The 16,390-nt window shown below is 44.3% G+C and overlaps 1 long non-coding RNA gene across 1 annotated transcript; it reads left to right on the top strand.

The window, feature by feature from the left end:
* Nucleotides 1-227: 227 nt before the first annotated feature.
* On the top strand, nucleotides 228-13,880 carry LOC118597600. The gene is made up of 3 exons (XR_004946874.1): nucleotides 228-431; nucleotides 5,372-5,560; nucleotides 13,382-13,880. It is a non-coding gene; the product is annotated as an uncharacterized LOC118597600 (long non-coding RNA).
* The last annotated feature ends 2,510 nt before the right edge of the window (nucleotides 13,881-16,390 follow it).

Below are 16,390 nucleotides of genomic sequence, written 5' to 3'. Positions count from 1 at the left end.
GGGACAGAGAGGGGTTCCCCCGCGCGCCCCTCACCGCAGATTTCCTGGCCCTGCACCTTGAGCTGGAGCCTTGGGGAGGTACGGACCGGGTACAGCTCTTGAGTACGGAGGGCAGACCCTCCAGCCCACCCCACCATCTGCGCGGGGTAACAGGGACAGCGACCTTGACCGCCAAAGTGGGGCAGGGACTCGGCTCGGTGCGTGTGACGGCGGATTGCAGCACTCCCGACTCCAGCTCCCGCAGCCCCCCCAAACCCCCACGTGGCACACTTTAACTTTCCTCTCCCTACTAAGGGTGCCATCCCAGACCCCCGTCCCCACCCCCTGCTTAACACATGAATACCGGACGCAGCCAAAGATCACTCCCGGGACGCGGACCAATAGCTACACTTGGGGCGAGCAGCACTCCGCCACATGATCTGCAGCGTGCGGTGAGTGCCATGGCTGGAGTCCAGGATCTGGGAAGGGGACGGCCGGTCACAGTTTCATCAGGAGCCAGGGGACCCAAGCCAAGGGGCGGAGGCGATTTCCTACGGTGGAAGAACCGGCTGGAGAAACTGACTGAGGAGCTTGTGAAGTTTCTTTCCCCTTGCTTGCAAAGATCTTAATGTCGCAGGTGTAGAGGTGTCTTTCCTTTGGCCCTGCCTTGGCCTTCCTAGGACAAGAGCCCCAGGGTTCATAGATGGCCTTGACCTTCCCAGAGTGCCCGGAGGCAAGTGTTCACTCCCTCCATATCCCCTATCTGATTTACCTGTATCTTCTGCTTTAATATTCTAAGCACTTAGTGAACCTTGCTTTTGTGACCATCTCTCCAGCCAAATCTTTCCCTTAGCTATGGTATTGGGCAGGACACCATCTGCTTGCTCACAGCACTGGATGAGGATTAGTAAAGTGGGCGTACTTTGGAAGATGCCTGGCGTTGTTATAGTAGCTGTCTACGTACTCATAGACTGTGTGTTGTTTCTGATGCCCTTGGGCTCTGTGACTTTAGGGACACTTAGGGGCAGTGACTTTAGGAGTCGGTGACTCCTCCTCTCCTGGGAAATGAAGTCTATTGGCCTGAGCTGGCCACTTGAAGGAGGCTCATCCTTTTCTACCTTTAATGACTAGTAAAATTTAGGAAATTGCTAATTGATACAGGATTGCCAACTTTAAAAAGTGCTAAGTTGACACATTAAAACAAACAAATCCTGACATTTTTGTAAAAGCATCCCCCCCCCCATTTTTATTATGTAGCTCAGACTGGTCTTCAACTTAATTCTGTAGTCCAGGCTAGCCACAAACTCATGGTCCTCCTGGGATTATAGACATGTACCACCACTACTGACTATTTTGTTTGTTTGGTTTGGTTTTCTGAGACAAGGTTTTCCAGTGTAACTGTGGCTGTCCTAGAACTCACCCTGTAGACCAGGCTGGCCTTGAACTCAATGAATGAAAAACAGAAATATAAAGGAAGGAGGTGACTGCTCCTATGTATGGTAGAGATTTATTGTAGATATGAGGGAGAGGCAGGGACATCTGGGAAGGTCCAGAGTGAACTTAACCCTGAGCCAGACCTTGTGAGAAGAGGAGGGGAAGGGGAGGAGGGAGAGGAGCCACTGACCAAGAGACCAGGAGGGTAAATGATAGACCAAAATGGACTGGTAACCAAAATATCTGGACTATATTGGGAAGCTGGGCTGCATAAGTTTAGGGTAGGGGGCAAGCCATACCCTTAACAGGGCCTGAGGAATGCTGGGAGAACCCGGTGGTTAGATCCGCTTTGATATGTTAAATAGGCACTTGTCCAGGTTGACATTTGTCCAGGGTTTGAGACTTAACACTCAGAGGTCTGCCTGCCTCTGCCTCTTGAATTCACGCCCAGCTTCCACTGACTTTTTAAAAGTACTCTGTGAGTGGTCGGCGGTGGTGGCATGCACCTTTAATCCCAGCACTCTGTGGGTTCAAGGCCAGCTCTGGTCTACAGAGAGAGCTCCAGGACAGGCACCAAAACTACATGGAAAAAACAACAACAACAACAAAAAGTACTCTGAGAAAAACAGGAAACAAGGTCATTACATCCATATAACTCATTTAGACTTATGGAAATTCATTGTTTAATATGATTTTGGGGGTTTCTACTCTAAGGGATATAGGACCAACTTTCATCATAAGCAGGTATGCAGGACTAAAACACTCCTGGGTTATAATAATCTGATACAAGTCTAAGGCTGTAATGGGTAGCCTCCCCAGCTCAAGTCTCAGGGTCCACTTCCTTCTTTTCTGATGGGCAAATGTGATAAAGGACCACCTGTGAATCGGCTGTTGCCAACTCTAAATCCCCCTTCATTAGCTGGAAGTTGGAGGTGAATTAAGCCAAGTGCTGGCTAGAATTCCAAATGGAGTGAGCAAAGCCAATAAGTATTGCAAAATGTAGGCAGGCAAAATGAATGATCGGACCCTAGCTGGGAAGGAGTTGGGACAAGCAAATATGATTTTATAGCACGAGGGTTTGGAAGTATCTTTCTTACACAGATCTAGGAAACGGTAGGTAATAATTTCCCCTGTGGTTCAGATGACTATTTAAGAATCAGGAGAGAGAGCTAAACTTAGCTGTGGAACACCACAGTCTTGGTAGGTAGGAGTGTGGCGTCTAAGGGTTTGAAAAGGGCAGTCTTTTTCTATAACTAGACTAGAGTTAACTGGGACGCAGTAGCTAGATAACAGCCCAGAAGCTGAGAGCTGGCCTGGTCCTTAGACATGACCATGGCCTTTCTTTGTGTAGCAATGAAGAGGGAAAATGAACAGGGAAAATTTCAGCCCCTTAGTCAAGGCACACCAAATTCCTTCTTATAAAACCTGGCATTGAATTGGCCTTCATTTCAGTTATTAAAAACCACCCCCTCCCAGAAAAATAAACCCAAAGACTTAGCAGTGGCTAAGCATAGAAAGGACACTTCTTCCACAGCCTTTTTCCCGAGGCTGTCAGTGGTAACACTGTCTTCTTCTTCAGTGCCCTGTGGACCTGGCTGCTTCGGTCCTTATTCACTCATTCCACAAGACATTGAGTAGCTGCCATGCAAACGTCCTCAAAAAAATACTTGCAAACTGAATATCAAAAGCACATGTCAAAAAGATCATTCACCATGATCAAATCCACTTCCTTCAAAGATTCAGGGATGATTAAACATTTGCAGGTCAATAAACGCAATACCTTCCAGCTCGGACTCAAGGACAAAAAACACATGACCATCTCAATAGACAAGGAAAAAGCTGCAAGACTTTAGCATCAGGTAAGTTTGGACTTTGATAAAATAAAAGTCTTGCAGAAATTAGAAATAGAAGGACTATGATGAAGACTATACACGACAGACCTATAGCCAACCAAATGGAGAAAAACTCAAATCATTTTCACAGAGGTCAGAAACGAGACAGGTGTGTCCACTTTCTCTATTCCTGGTCAGTCCAGTCCTTACAATCCCAGCTGGAGCGGTAAGACCGGAGAAGGAAATAAAGATGTACACAGAAAGAAAACAGTCTAACTATCCCCATCATATGAGACCATAAAGACTCCACGGGTAAACCCCTACAAAGATAAACACATTTAGCAAAGTAGCATGATACAAAATTAAAACATAAGAAAACTAGTAGCTCTCCTCTATACCAATAACCAATACAGTGAAAATAAATCAGGCAAATAACCCCACTCACAGTCACCTCAAAAGAAGAGAAAGAAAGAAATACCTTGCAATAAACCTAACTAAGGAAGTGAAAGACTTCATAATAAAAACCTTAAGCCAGGAGGTGGTGGCGCACGCCTTTAATCCCAGCACTCGGGAGGTAGAGCCAGGCAGATCTCTGTGAGTTCTGAGGCCAGCCTGGTCTCCAAATCGAGATCCAGGAAAGGCGCAAAGCTACACAGAGAAACCCTGTCTCAGAAAACAAAAAACAAACAACCAAAAACAAACAACAACAACAACAAAAAAAACCCTTAAATTGCTGAAGAAAAAAAAATTGAAGAAAATGCAAGAAGATTAAAAACCCCTCCCATACTGTGGTGTTATTTGTAATCTAAGAAATAAAGCTCGCCTGAAGATCAGAGGACAGAGCCAGCCACAGAGTTGGCCACAGAGGTCAGGCAGTGGTGGCACACACCTTTAATCCCAGCACTAGGAAGGTTGAGACAGGAAGTGCTATGGCTGGGCAGAGAGAGGAATACAAGGCGGGAGGAGACAGGGATTGCTCTCTCTCAGAGTCTCTTTCAGGCTGAGAAGGTGGTGATGAGGTAAATGGCGGTGGTGGCTGTGGCTTGCTCTGCTTCTCTGATCTTTCAGCTTTCACCGAGATATCTGGTTATGGATTTTTATTATAAGACCATTTAGGATTCGTGCAACATTCATACTCATGGATTGGAAGACTAAATATGAAAACAGCTATCCAACCAAAAGCCATCTATATATTCAGTAAATTCTATAAATTCCCATCAAAATTTCAATGTCATTCTTTATAGAAAGGGAAACAAAATCCTAAAATTCATGCGGAAGCACAGAGAATCCTAGATGGAGAAGGCAACCCGAGGGAGAAAGACAAATGCTTTTCTTTCTCTCATTGGTGGATCTTAGATTTTATATAGGGCCATAAATCAAGTGTCTGTACTTGCCGTGAAAATAAAATTGGAATTGTCTATGGAAACAAATAGGACCACAGGAGATGGTAATGGGAGGAAGGAGAGGTAGGGGTAAGAGGAGAATGTGCTCGAAGTGCAGTAGATATTAACAGCACCACGGCCTTGTGGACATAGACACAGTGAACATAGACAATTACAGTTTGTTTTTTTTTTTAAATGGGAGAGAAACACAATTCTATCCCCAAGAAATGCATAAGCTAATAAATAATGATACCTAGTAAATGCAGGTAAGGTAAGTCTGTGTTTGGGATGTTGTTTTACTTTTCCTGGGGAGAGAGGAACAAATGTAGATTCACTCCAAATAGGGCCCCAGTGACAGATAAGAGAAAGGATTCTGTCTTAGCTCAGCTCAGTGAGCCAATGAGTTTGAGGCTTACTCCCAGGAACATGGATGATAAAAAGAGCTGCATCCCACCCAGCGTGGGTCATGACCTCCTGACAGGTGTGCAGATGAAATCCCACCTTTGGTTAGCTTTCTCCTTACATGCTATAATATCCCCTCAGGACCGTATGCAGCTGGGAGGAGGGAGGAATGTCAGCAGAGAGGAATGGCAAGACTCTCCTTGACTCCCAGCATCCTTCCACTAGAAGTATTAACAGCCCCATTATCATCAGCTAAGATCTGGCTATCACTGTGTGTTCTGCCCGTGCTGTGATTCAGGGCCAAGGTTATTCTGCAGATCAGCAGAGCTATCTCTCTTGCAGGATGGGAGATGGTTGTGTGATGCCCAGAGTGAATCGCTACTCTCCAACATAAGAGACAAGAGGTCACCTTGGGATGTGCGTGTCAGCAAGGATGATGAAGGAGGAGGAAGGAGGAGGATGGCTGCCTGAGAACTGGCCGCCTAGCGGATCAAGTTATGATTGAAGAACGCAAGGCAGGACTTGACAAAGGTAAGGAGTTCCAGAGTCTGCTGCAGAATTTCCTTTCTGCCCGTTAAATTGGGTCCTGTAGCTCTTTCCTGTCATCGGAGATGCTTTTTATTCCACTGGGTGGGGGTTTGGTACAGAGACTTACAACTAGTCAAAATGAACAGAAAAGGTGACTCGGGTTCTCAGCCCAAACACGACATCTACATCACCACCACCCACGAGGAACAGGGCATGTCTCAGAAGAGGGGACAGAAAGATTGTAAGAGTCAAAAGTTGGGGAGGATGGCTGTAAAATAGTTTCCTCTTCTTTTCCTCCTCTCCCCCCACCTCCCACTTCCTTCTCCTCATTTTTCGAGACAGGGTTTCTCTATGTAGGTCTGGCCATCATGGAACCCACTCAGTAGACCAGGCTGGTCTGAACTGATATCTGACTGCCTCTGCCTCCTGAGTGCTGGGATTAAAGGTGTGTATCACCACAACTGGGTGAAATTGTGTCCTCTTGATGTGACAGAGTCCTTGTATTCATGAACTCAATAGCATCTGTAGTGTACTTCAAAGGTGCGGCCCATGCTCCAGTGAATGGCTCTATTCTGTAAATATGGCTGTACTTACTGGACTCAGTGGGTTATTAGAAAAAAAGGAGGATATATGAAATTGGATGGGAGACTAGGATATCTGGAAAATGTTTTGGGGAATGGAGATGGATATGATCAAGATATATTTTGTATATGCATGACATATTCTAAGAACAGGTAAGTTAAGAAATGTTGAAAACAGGTCATTCTCTGGTTTCCATATAAGACTATTCTTTTATTTGTGTGTTAGGATCAGCTTTCTGCTCATTCAGAAATTTTGTTAATGTTTTATGCTTTGATGCATTTCAAAACTTTCAAAAAAAATCTCATCTAAGAGTGGGAAGAGAAACGTTTAAAATATTGTTAGTTCTAATATTATTCCTCTCCAAGTGAAGATTATTGAAGAAATTAATCTAAATCAAAATAAAGAGAACTTCACTCTGCTTGGTCAGAATGGAAAGTGAGGAAGGAAGACTGTTTCCAAACCACCCAAGTTAATTTATATTTAGTCAGTGGAGCTGTCTGCACCTGTCAGAACTGCAGGTGTGTTCTGGGTGCATTGTGTTACCTGGGGCCCCTGGCCCTCACTCACATTCCTCTGACATTGACTTGCAAGGACTTGCTTTACAGGGACAGAAGGACAGACAGAGGGACCTACAAGCCCAGGTCTTGTCCAGACCTCAAGTAACAGACAGGTCAAAGTTCCAGAGGCAGCTAGACCATTTCCCTCATTGTTGAGGGCTTTTGAGTTCCTGGGTAAAGTTGCTGGAGGGCCCACTCTTTAGAAGGCTATGTGGATGGGCTAAAACCAGCTTAAGGTAGCCCAGTTGCCTGGTGTTTGAGAAGCCCTGGGTTTGAGACCTAGTAAAAGAAACCAGTAAAGACAGAGGAAATCGGCTTAACTGGTGAATTTGCTTTTGGCCCATGGCCTCACGCCCTGGGCCATTGCTTTGTAAGAATAGATATGATTTCTTTAGTTTGTACTGTTTACTATCTTTGTGATTATAAACCCAGCACAAGGTCATTGTAGGCATTGTGGAAAATACTAACAAAAAGTACTTTCAATGTATTTGTTCAGACTATCATTTTGACTGTACTACTATTGTAATTTTTCTGACAAATGTTTCTCTCTTTCTATCTCTCCCCCCCCCCATCTCTCTCTGAGTCAGGGTCTCACAGTGTACCCCTGGCTGATCTGAAACTCACTATATAGACCAGGCTGGTCTTGAACTCACAGAGATCCACTTTCCTCTGTCTCCCAAGTGCTAAGATTAAGGGCGTGTACCACCACCCATAATTTGGCCCTGACAGATATTTAATGCCTATATGTGTTCTTTCTTACACAGAGACCATACATGAACTCCTTTCTTCTTAAGCCAGCTTATTCTATTTAATTTTTTGTGGTATTGAGGCTTGTGTATGCCAAACAAGTGTTCCATCACTGAGCTGTATTCCTAAGCCCTTAATTATTCTTCTCTTGTGAGAAAATAAGTTTATTTTTCGTCTTTAAGTATTCTCTGCTGTAAATATTACATTTGACAAAGCGTTTTCATATTTGACAAGTATCTTTGTGTTTAAATCTTTGTCCACATTCTTGTCGATTTTCTACAGCCTGATTTCCAGAGAGGAGATATTCCTCTGACCTGCTTCATAGTGCCAAATTTTTATTTAGAAATGTTAGTATTGATTTCTTTTTTATTCTGTCCCTGGGGGGAAAGTAAGTTAAATGATTCTAATAAGGTCTTGGTTTGTGGATTTTGGGTAAATTGCACTCATTTTGCAAAAAGATTGTGTGGTATTTTTTTTACGAATGAATTCTGTGCTCTGTGCCTGACTGAAAATAGCCACACACCTCATCTTTTGCCTCAGCCTGGATACTCGGATTCCACAGCCAACCAGTGCTATGAATGGACACTTTACAACCCATATTATTGACTTAAATGGGAGTAAGTGGTGGCTGGCTAGGGAGAAGGTGGAGAGGATGGGAACTAACTAAACTAGGGACTTCCACTTTGCCAAGTTTACAAAGCACTGGGCAAAACCCAGTATGTATTCATACTCTCAGCTCATTCATCAAGCTCATGACTGCTGTGATCATAAATTATATTAAAACATGGAACTCAATACACGTACAACACAATGTACAAAGAAACTCCAATCAGAATTTTCTGGCAAGTGGCACGAATTTTTGTGAGAATAGCCTATTAAGCTGCTTTTAGGATTGTGGCAGGCCCCTGGGCTATTGTGTCAGATGTGCATGCGTGTGTACGTGCGTGCTTCTCTTGCATGCATTTGGGTTCAAATGACTTGGATGTGGGCAGGTTCTTCCTGCTATATTTAAGTGACTGTACTTCAGCTGATAGAAGTCCTCCAGGATCTCACTTTCAGCAACATGCAGTTAGATGTACTGGATTGAGGGAAGTAAAGACTCACTTGAGGGATGAAGGAAAAGAAACAACAGTGATTCCCAAACATGTCTCCTCCATTTCCCAGAAGGCTTAGTGTCCTATTGCCCCTTTTCTCCACAGCGTAAGAGTCAGAGGTGCGTTGACTTCCTGTTTGTCATCATGATCAGGTGACAGCCCCTAGAGAATTTTGACTTAAAGGCTATATTTTCCTTCTTGGAACCCATGTTAAAGATGTCTCCACATAGTACACAGGCTATTCTAGAACTAGAGATGAAATAGTTGAAACTAGGATTCCACAGTGTTGAGACCCCCACCTACCCATTGCCTAAAACACACACACACACACAGACAAAGCTGCTGATACAGAGGAAGGGCCATCACCTAATGAATTTATTTTTCCTACTATATAATGAAGCTGAGGACACCAGCACATTTCTTATAGAAGCTACTCAAGTTTCTTATAAAATTACGCTTCACCAGAGAACAACCTGATAAGGGTTAGGTATGAGTCTTCCTTGATGAGCAGCCAGGACTATAAACTACAGAAAACCAAACTTCGCCAACTTCGTTTCCATCTAAACCTTGGAGATTGCCACAACAATATATTAAGCTTTAACAAAGATATTTGGCCTCATGCCCATTTTCCTTCTGTTAATGCCTTGGTCATTTTCAAATGCATGGCCTTCTGTGTCCTGTTCTTTTTTCAGGCTCCTCTGCTCTTAAAAGGGCAGTCATTTATCTTTTCAAACTTGCCTTTGACTTTTGTCCTCCCCCTCCCCCCTCCTCTTCCTCCTCTCCTTTGCATTGACCTTTGGTTCACAAAACAGAAATTTCTTCCTCCTAAGATTAGTAAATAATTTTCTGTCACATTCTCCTTTATTAAGTCATCCAGGAACACTTAGGATCTACAACTCTAGACAAGTTGATGAGGAGAAACCTATCATAAAATATGAGTTTTTGGTGTAACTTTTCTACTAAAATTCCCAGGAAGACATAAAAGGGTGAAGACTCACAAAGCCACCATTGCCTAAAACCATGAGGTGTAGAGGTATGGGCTTAGCCATAGCACCTCGGATGGTGATTCTGCCACGACTATCTGTTGACTTTGGGAAGGTGACTTTAACAGATCTGGGGTCCATTTCTTGTCCTGGCCTTGGAAGGGTTTTTCTGAGGATTTTCAGGATTGGTTTACTTATAGCCAGGATCACACTTGACAAAAACCAAATACAACTGTATTCACATTTCTTGATTATTCTAAATACAATGAATTCTAGAAGTGAGCCCTCCACATGACAAGGTGAACAAGAGCTGACAGCAATTGGCTAGGGCTCATGAGAGCTAGGAAGGGGCCTTTGGTGGGTGGGTGGGGCTCTCCTGTACTCATCCTCTGTGAAGTCATCCAAGGGGCTACTGCTCAAAGTAGGCTCTAGTAATGTCTACTTAGCAGACATAATATAAAATTCCCATGGCCTCAGGTTTAAGACCATTATAGAATGTTGAACTTGGGCAGTATCACTATCCATCCCTTTCCTGAGGAAAGCTTACTTCCACTGTTCAGAGGCTTTCAGGTTACACTCCTTTCTAGGATGGGCCTCACTGAAAACCCACAAAAGCACCAGTCTTGATCTTACATTCATGGGAAGTTCTGGATCCTTTCCTGAGAAGGTTTAGGATCTCCAGACAAAGGCTTACAGGGGATCAAATTCTTTAGGAGCTCCTCAAACATGAAGGAGCTGTTGGTACCTCAAAGAGGCAGGACTTTAGGAAACAAAGACCTAGCTAGCCCTTCAGAGGAAGGTGCGGAAATGCATGAGAACCATGCACCAATTTCCACGCCAACACATCTGCAGCTGTCCTGCTTACAGTGACAATCCCAAGGTTTCTCTAGTTAACCAAATACTCCTTCAGTTGAGGATGAGGGAATGGAAGTAACTAAGATGTAGCTTATGTAAAAAGGAAAATGGAGAAAAAATAAATAAAGGAAAAAGGAGATTTCTCAGGACTGGAAAAGAGCAGCATTCTGTAGGAGGCTTACTACATGAAACAAGAGAAAATTCAAAATGTCTTGATTACAAGTGGACTCAGTGTATACGGAGTAAAGACTCAGATGAAAAGTTAGGAGGGTGTGATAGAGATGAGACAAGGTGGGCGGCAATGGCTGGAGATGTGTCTCCGCAGTCAAGGGCCCTGGCTGCTCTTTCCAATGCCCCAAGTTTGATTCCCAGCACCCATGTGGCTTCCAACAATTCTGGAATTCTAGTTCCAGGGGATCTGACGCCCTCTTCTGACTTCCATGGGTAAGGCACACATGCAATGCACAGGTATATGTGCAGGGGAAACACCCATATGCACAAAATAAAAATAAATACATCTTTAAATAAAAAAAGAATGGATGACAAGTCATCCTGGTGCCGTGGCACATGCCTATAATTCCAGCATTCGAGAAGCTGACGTAGGAAGACCAGCTTGGACTACATACATGAGGAGCTAATAAATCAGCTAATAAATAAAACCTCAACAATGGGGAAAAATACATGCACGGCCAGAAATGCAATCAAAGAACGAAAATCCACTATGGAGGTGGAAACACGGAAAACTGACTGTGTAGAATGCGGCATTGCTGATCTGGAGGTACTTCTCCGGAAGTACAGTTAAGAACGTGGTGTGAGAACTGAAAAGGGAAAGCAGTCATTGAGAAAACAGAGAGATGCCTACAGGCAAAGAGAAGGGGAGCCACACAGGAGAGTTGCACCATTGCTAAGGATCAGAAGCAAGCGATGCTAACTTTAGAGAGTATCTAAGCTGCAGAAAGGGGACAATGGAGATGGATGGGCTCCCATCTCCCGGGTATAATCACTTAAAACAGTGGTTCTCAAGCAGCGGGTCGCAACCCTTTGGGGTCCAACAACCCTTTCATGGGGGCCCCATCAGATATCCTGCATATCAGATGTTTACATTTATGATTCATAACAGTAGCAAAATTACAATCAGGAAGTAGCGACGGAAATAATGTTATGGTTATGAGAGGGGTCAACACAACATGAGGAACTGTACTAAAGGGTCGTAACCTTAGGAAGGTTGAGGACCACTGCCTTAAAAAGACCCAAATCTGGACACATACTGATAGCATCTTTGTGTTACAAACACACATACAGACATTGATAGAAGAACAAATGCCAGACTGACTTCCAACCCGTGTAGGAGAGTACCAAACATCAGAATTTTATACTCAGCCAAGTGATTTTCTTGTTTACATGACCTTGCTTCCTGACACTCCCCAGTTTTCTTAGCACATCTCCCCTGTGTTATGAAACACGACTGTGAGACTGGCAGGGGGAAGTGGTTATGTCTTATCCACTGGGGTGATTTACTTCCCCCATGAGGCTCTAAACTTGCATGTCCAAGCCTATCTTGTACCTCTGGTTTCTCTGTGTTGAGCACTTTGCTTTTTAACAATCCTCTAACCTGGCATTGGGAAGGCTATTTGCTGCTGAGGAGAGAGCCCCCCCCCCCACGGCTTCTTTAACCTCATCTCTCCCACTCTGAGGGTGGTCCTCCTGTTTACCTTACCAAGGGGGAATGTCTACTTTGTGGGCGTAGTGTTTGCTCAGGTGGAGAAACTCAACACGCCACGTCTTTGCACCCTGATTTCAAACCACGCACCCAGCCTGTAGTTTATAAAGCACACTGGAAAACCAGACATGGTTAGTGTTTAAAAGGATCCTGTCTTTTTGTACACCATCCTCTACTTACTGGGAAGGAAACTGAGGCCAAGATGATATCACTTGTTTGTAGACACAGATTTAGAGGGTCCACCCTCCTCAATCCATGGTTTCATTTGCCAGGATTTCTGGTACTTGTGGTCAACCAGAAGGGCAAATTCAGTATACACACAAAATACACTCACATACACACATGTATGTATATATATATATATATATATATATATATATATATATATATATATATATGCATGTATGTGCATTTGTGTATATATGTACACACATATATGCTAATGTTTATGATATATATTAATATATATTATATATATATAAATGAATATGTGTATAAGCATATATACATAGAGAAAGCACATTTACATGGACTTTATCCCTATAATTTTTTATTATTGTTGTTAATTTGTTGCTGTACCTAATTTATTTTTGTTGTGAGCCTAGCCTTTAACAGCTGAGCCATCTTTCCAGCCCTGTACCTAATTTATAAATTTAACTTTATTATGGGCATGGATGTATAGGAAAACACAGTAAGGCTTGTTCTAGCTAGAGCTCTTTAGAGTTTGGAGTTCTGGGGTCCCTAGTAACAAAATATTCTCTTCTAAGCAAGCCAACTTGGCTGTGGATACTTGACATTTCCCAACTGACAGGGTTCAAATTCAAGGGAATGAGGCCCTTCCCTCTGTCTGTAGTCCCACAGTGTTTCTGTGTAAAGCTGAGTGAGTCAGGAACTCTTCAGGTTGGAAAAGAGAGAAGCCCCATTCCAACTACCTCCCTCAAACAGAAATAACCAAGACCCAAGAAAGCAACAGTGTCATCAAGGTCTCCACATTCAGGGAACATGCCTGCTCACTTCTGGAGGCCAATACCAACTTCACTCAGAGTAGAAAGAAACACAGGCATTTCCCATCTGCTGTCAGAAAACAGTACTCCCAGAGAACCCATTAAAGACTAGTATCTGTGGCCACAGGAGTAATGCAGTCCAACCCCATGCTTACCTGTGTGGGACATTCATCAAAAGTGGCAATATATATATACAGTTCAATTCTCTGTACAGGGTTTTTAGTTAGCTTGCACTTTGCTTTTTTTTTTTTTTTTCCCTATTTCTGCAACCTGTGTTTCCAGGAAGGAGGGAAGAAATGAACAACATACCTACTTGACCTTCATCTTGGCCATCACCAAAGCCAATTCTGGAAGAGCCACCATGTTTTCGAATTTGCCAGAACGTTTACTCAGCAGCCTGAAGAGTAACCGTGGGCCCACTGTGCTTGGTGGAAGGTATCGTCTCCTGTATTTGTGGCCTCTTCCTCCTCCTCCTGCAGAAAGGCAGGGAAAGATGGGATTTACTTGATGCTAAGCTCAAGAACCCCAAGATGGTGCCCTCCTGTTCGAATTAGCCTTGATCAGAACTTGGTCCCATCATACGGCTGGTGCAGTTGAGGAACAAAACCCAGAGTTACAGCATCAGCTGCCCTTTTCTGCCTTTGTTCTCCTCAGTTGGTTGAGAATGATGCTCTCCTCTGAACTGAACACATCAAGTATCCTTATGTAAATTCTAAAAGACGGGTATTTTTACTAAGTCTTCTGAGGCTTGGTGTCTGTTGTAGCTAAGGCTGGCCCAGATAATTCTCCATCTTCTCTCTTTAGCTGCAATGTTGGGATCACAGATGTGCACCACAAACCACTTACACACACACCCCCACTCGGACAGGTAAGAGAACTCAGTCTCACTTAGAGAAATTAAGCACTTTATCTAAAAAACCACACAGCAATCAGCAAATGGCTAGGTTCTGAGTCAAAATCGAATCTAACTGACCCCAAAGCCCAGGAGTCTCTGCCCACCATACCAGCTATAAAGGGCTGGTAGCCTCATCTTGAGGACTCTTTATCTGTGGGCTTCCTAATTGAATTGGAGGGCCTTTCAGGGGCCACCCGCAGAATAAACGCGGGGGGTTTTGCAAACACAGGTCTTAATTGGATTTGACTGCCAGGACAACAACCTCCTTCCCAGGTGGGCGGCACTGCAGGGGGATTAAGTTATAGGGATGAAGAGGGGTCAAGCAGCCTCTGGGGGTGGCGAGAACAAGTGCTGGGAAGGAAGCGTGGGCAGATGGAGGAGAAACCTTAGAGCTAGACACAGGAGGAAAGACGCAGCTGGTAGGGGCGGGACTCTGAGGCCGGGGCTAGGCCAAAGAGAAAGGGCTCACAATAGATGGACAGATGCCAAATGGCACTGATTTTAGGAGGAAGCCGGGCTTGGCAACAAGTTTTCCTACCCCAATCAATTCGCAAATATCTCCAGCATCCTGACGGTGTAAAAACAAAACGAAACAGCTTGCTCTAAATACAGTCCATAGGGAATTCTGTAGTAAGCCCCGGAGGGGTTCGTTTAATGCCAAACTACTTTGGGACAGTTGTCAGGGTGGAGGATAGACTCGAGGTCCGTGTCTTGCTGATGTCTGACTTGGTGGCAAGTCAAGGCTGAGAATACATATCACACTGGCTGTGTGTGTAGATTGTGGTCGGGGAGGCGAGACCCTTGGATAACTGAGTCCCAGTTTATCATCTCAGAGCCCGTTTCTACAGCACTCAGCAAAAGCTGGTATTTGTCACGTGGTGTGATGCCAATGTGACCGCTGCTTGGTGACAAAGATTGGTATGTGAGCCAGTCAGAAGACAATTTATGGGAGCTCCTCCCACCATGTGGGTACCAGGCTGTCAGGTTTGGCAGCAAGCACCTTCACCCACTGAGTCACCTTGGGTGAATGTGTGTCCCGCTGACCTTCACACCTTGAGGATGTGAGAGAATTCCAGCACACAGTGTTTCTTCCGGTATCCATGCCATGCTCAAAGCATCCCACCAAATCAAACTTTTGCTCTAGTTGGAACTCATTCTAGGCTTGATCTGGACTGAACAAACCATCTGGCACTTCTTTGAGTAAGAGGCTGTTGCAAAAACAAATAATACAATTTTCAAGGCTCCCAAATCTACCAGAAAGTGACAGGTGTAGGCATATAGGGATATGGGGAAAAAATGATTTTATCTCCCGTGTATATGTGTGTGGGGGTGGTGGTGGGGTTTGGAGAGAGGATTTCTCTGTGTAGCCCTGGCTGTCCTGAAACTTGCTTTGTAGACCAGGCTGGTCTCGAACTCATCTGCCTCTGTCTCCAAGTGCTGGGATTAAAGGCGTGCACCACCGATGCCTGGTTGTTTTATTTTTAGGGGGGTGGGGAAGGAAGTTGATACAGAACCTCAGAGTCTTGAAATGTAGTGAAGGCTGGCCATGAACCTTCAGTCTTCCTACCTGCCTTAGTGTCCTGGGTAATGGGATTCCAGGTGTGTATCACCATGCCTGGCCTTTGTGAAAAACTTTTTTAAAAAATTACACTTATTTATTTATGGAGAGAGAGAGAGAGAGAGAGAGAGAGAGAGAGAGAGAGAGAGAGAGATCACCAAAAGACAACCTCCAAGAGCGCCTCTTACCATGTGGGTACCAGACCACCAAGATTGGCAGCAAGCTCCTTACTCATGGAGTCCTCTGGGAATGGGGACTCTTAATGAAATGCAGCTAGCTGGAAAACCAGGAGACCTTTCACCTTATAGAAAAGGCCACCCCATCTTGTTCCTGATACCCGGTATACAGGCTGTCACTAACCGTACAATACAGTTATAGGCTCACTGTGCTATGTAGACCAGGCTGGCCTTGAACTCAGAACCTCAAGGCTCTCCAGGCCTCACTGTACCTGCCCAAATACCTTTTAAAATAACTATTAGATCAAACCAATCCTTTGGATGAAGGGTGGCCAAAACTTGGATAGGGCCAGGTGGTGGTGGCACATGCCTTTAATCCCAGCACTCGGGAGGCAGAGGCAAGTGGATCTCTGTGAGTTTGAGACCAGCCTGGTCTCCAAAGCGAGTTCCAGGAAAGGCACAAAGCTACAGAGAAACCCTGTCTGGAAAAACCAACAAACAAACAAACAAAAACAAAAACCAAACAAACAAACAAAAAAAGGTTTCTGGAATCAGATAGTCAGGAGATTCAACACATTGTAATCTCACAGAGGGTTGCAGTTCTTGAGACCATGCCTACAGGGAGAAATGGACACTTAATTTACCAGGTACTGGGCACGGTG

The sequence above is a fragment of the Onychomys torridus genome, chromosome 17 (genome assembly GCF_903995425.1).
Source record: "Onychomys torridus chromosome 17, mOncTor1.1, whole genome shotgun sequence".
Taxonomy (NCBI): Eukaryota; Metazoa; Chordata; class Mammalia; order Rodentia; family Cricetidae; genus Onychomys; species Onychomys torridus.
Note: the sequence above shows the minus strand (reverse complement) of the source record. Positions and strands in the feature narration are given on the sequence as shown.